The sequence below is a fragment of the Myotis brandtii genome, unplaced genomic scaffold (assembly GCF_000412655.1).
Source record: "Myotis brandtii unplaced genomic scaffold, ASM41265v1 scaffold1612, whole genome shotgun sequence".
Taxonomy (NCBI): Eukaryota; Metazoa; Chordata; class Mammalia; order Chiroptera; family Vespertilionidae; genus Myotis; species Myotis brandtii.
This window is the reverse complement of record NW_005355890.1, coordinates 1,367,942-1,371,984: the sequence shown is the minus strand read 5'-3', so window position 1 is coordinate 1,371,984 and position 4,043 is coordinate 1,367,942.

The window sequence follows — 4,043 nt, the reverse complement described above, 5'->3', positions numbered from 1 at the left end:
GAGCTATGGGGGGAAAAAAGAGGAACTGTAATAATCTGAACAATAAAGATTTAATAAAAAAAAATAGAATTACCATATGACCCAACAATTCCACTCCTAGGTATATACCCAAGATAAATGAAATAGGTATTCAAATAAATCCTTGTACATGAATGTTTATAGTAGCATTAGTCACATAGCCGAAAGATGAAAACAGTGCAAATGTCCATTAATGATTAAATGGATAAACAAAATGTGGTATATCCATACAATGGAATATTATTGAGCCATAAAATGAATGAAGCACTGGTAGATGCTATAACCATGGATAAATTTCAAAAACACTATGCTTGGTGAAAGAAGACTGACACAAAAGACCACATATTGTATGATTCTCTATATATGAAATAGGCAAATCCACAGAGACAGAAAGTTTAGTGGCTGTCATGTGCTGGGAGGGAGGGGGAGAAAGGAATGGAGGAGTGACTGCTTAATGGGTACGAGGCTTCCTTTTTGGATAATGAAAATGTTCTGGAACTAGACAGTGCTAATGGTTGCACAACATCATGAATGTACTAAGTGCCTCTGAATGATACACTTTAAAATGGTTAAAATTTTAAGTTTTATGTATGTTTTTTAACCACATAAAAGATAAATATATAAATTATACATGGGAAAAAAATACATGTAAAATAATGTCAAGTAAGTAGAGGTCAACACAACTTGGTAGAAAGCATGGATTAAAGAGAAAAAAATATTAGAGAAATATAAAGTAAACATTAAATGAATGATGTATGGCTGTAGTTTTTGTACAACTGTTAAATAATAAAATGTTCTAGATCTGTGCCTACCTACACACAGCGGAGGGCAGGATCAGATACTCCTAGGGCATCAGGAGGTAGGGATGACTCTGAAAATCACCCTCTCTCCTCCTTTGGCCTTCAGGGAGCTACTGCCCAGGATCGCCCATCCTTCCATTCGCCAGTGGAATATTTTCCAGTTTTCCTGCCCTAAAATCTAACTAGCTTATTTTCCTCTACACTCCTTTTTTCTTCTTGTCCTTTCTGAAAAGAGCTTCTGATTAGGTCTTCCTAGAGTATCAACTCAATCTTCAACCTGGGAATTTACATCAACTGTAACTTCCTCTGCTCACAAGCCACCTCTGGGCACAGGTGCAAGAGGACTCTTCAGGGGGTGACAAGAATATACAGTATATTCTCTGTGTTTTTTAAAAATATATTTGATTTCAGAGAGGAAGGGACAGGAAGAAAGATAGAAACATCAATGAAGTGAATCATTGATGAGCTCTCCTGCACAATCAGGGATTGAGCCTGCAACCCGGGCATGTGCCCTGACAGGGAATTGACCCATGACCTCCTGGTTCATAGGCCGAGGTTCTTGAGCCAGGGTATGCCTTCTACGTGGGAGGCACCTCTGGCCGTAGAGAAACAGACCAGCGTAGGCCCAGGATAAAGGGGACCAGAACGAGGGCTTCAGGGTGATCCAAGAGGAGGATATGGTCTTGGGATTTGGGTTGTGGTTTATCCATCATGCCCACAGGGCAGGAGAGCAGGCAGGTGTCAGGCACAGGGGTATTGGGTGCACATATTAGTCATGTTGGGATGCCGTAACAAATACCATAGACAAGGCAGTTTATACTATGGAAATGTATTTTCTCACAATTCTGGAGGCTAAAAGTCCAAGATTAAGGTGTCAATAGGGTTGGTTTCTTCTGAACCTCTTCGTGGCTAGCACATGGATGTCTTCTACCTGTGTCGTCACCTGGTTTCTCTTCTGTTTCTATGCCCTAATCTCTTCTTATGAGAGACAGAAAGCAGACTGGTGGTTGCTTAGGGATGGGAGAGAGGAGAGAAGATTGGGGTGGGGGTGGTGATAGCTAAGGGATGCAGGGATTCTTTATGGAGTGATGTAAATGTTCTAAAATTAACTGTGGTGATGGTTGTGAAACTCTATGAATTGTACACGTTTAATGGGTAAATTACATGGCACATGAATTATATCTCAAGATAACTATTTTTAAACCAAGAAAGTAAGTGAAAAAGGTGAAGGGGACTAAGAAGTATAGACTTTCAGATATCAAAGAAATAAGTCACATGGATGTAAAGTACAGCACAGGATATACAGTCGATAGTATCATAATAACTATGTACAGTGACAGATGGTTACTAGACTAACATAGTGATCACACTGTAAGGTATACAAATATAGAATCACTATGCTGTACACCTAAAATTAATATAATATTGTAAGTCAACTACACTTTAATTAAAAAAAAATAGTAAGTTCAGCCCTAACTGGTTTGGCTCAGTGGATAGAGCATCGGCCTACGGACTGAAAGGTCCCAGGTTCGATTCCAGTCAAGGGGATGTAACTTGGTTGTGGGCACATCCCCAGTAGGAGGTGTGCAGGAGGCAGCTGATCGATGTTTCTCTCCCATCAATGTTTCTCTCTATCCCTCTCCCTTCCTCTCTGTAAGAAATCAATAAAATATATTTTTAAAAAAAAGTAAGTACAGGGAGAGTAAAACTAAAGGTCAAGGCTGATGATGAAGTTGAACCTTCCGAGAGGACGAAGAAGCGCAAGTCAGGAAGCATGGAAGCAAGTTTAAGGGTGTTCACATGGTAGATGCTAATCAAGGAGGAAAAGAAAAACAAAGACTAAAAAGTATTATTAAAATCTTCCACAAATAGTCTATGTGATGATAGTGCTTTTTGAGAAGGGGGAGGGGAGGATGAAAACTGCCCTTTAAACCCTTTCCTTTGGGATTCTTAAAGTACCAAGTTGAGTCTGGGAACATTTGCCAAAGGCAAGAAGACTGCCCTAAACCAAGCAAATGTTTAGTGTTCAGAAGTCTGTAGTAAAGATGATAGAATAAAACAAAAAGAATCAGAAACTGCTAATCCACTGCTGAGACCAATTCCGTGCAGCAAAAGTTGTGTGCAAGGAGGGGGTGGGGGAGGCTATGTTCTTCTGAACTCGTTTCTTTTCTGAGCACAAGTGCTTTCTGTGTCTTCCCAACAATGCAGAACCTACTCGCTCGGGAAACACACCAGCCTTTGTTCCACTGCAGCGTGATGGTTTTGCTCTTCCCATTTTGGCTGTTCCTCAGTCATGAAAAGCAGCATGCCCTGGTTTCAGAAAGGTTAGCAGTTCACGGCTCCAGATGGAACACAGGGGGGAGCACTTTCAAGTCTGAGGAGTTGATGTGTCACTGCTGACTGAGGATACTGTAGTTTCTCAGCCCCCTCAGGGCACTCACACATCTTCACCACACTGATGAGTCAGTTTTCCTTGGGAGTCATGCGAGTGCTCAGATGAAGCCTTGTTCTGCATCCCAGCACTCAGCCTGGGGCCCAGCTCAGAATGGATCCCCAGAAAATGAGGTGGCTGAGGCTGGGGTTCATTTGCATGTGCCTTATCTGCTCTGGCTGCCATAACAAGACACCACAGACTGGGGTTTCAACAAGGGAGTTCTCATAGTTCTACAGGCTGGAAGCCCCAGGTCAAGGTGCTGGCAACATAGGTTTCATCCTGAGGCCTTTTCTCTTGTCTTGTGGGAGGCCACCATCTCTCCATGTGCGCACATGACCTCTTATTTGAGGGAGAGGGAAGGAGGGAGAGCAATGGCGAGCTCTGGTCTCTTCTTCTCATAAAGATGCTAATCCTATCATGGGGTTCTGCTCTCCTGGCCTCATCTAACTCTAACTTCCAAAGAACCTTCCTCGCCCGGCCAGTGAGGCTCAGTGGTTGAGTGTCGACCTATGAACCAGGAGGTCATGGTTCGATTCCCAGTCAGGGCATATTCCCGGTTGCAGGCTTGATCCCCAATAGGGGATGTGCAGGAGGCAGCAAATCAATGATTCTCTCTTATCATTAATGTTTCTCTCTCTCTCCTCCCTTCCTTTCTGAAATCAATAAAATATATATACAGCCCTAACGGGTTTGGCTCAATGGATAGAGCATTGGCCTGCGGACTCAAGGGTCCCAGGTTCGATTCCGGTCAAAGGAATGTACCTTGGTTATGGGCACATCCCCAGTAGGGA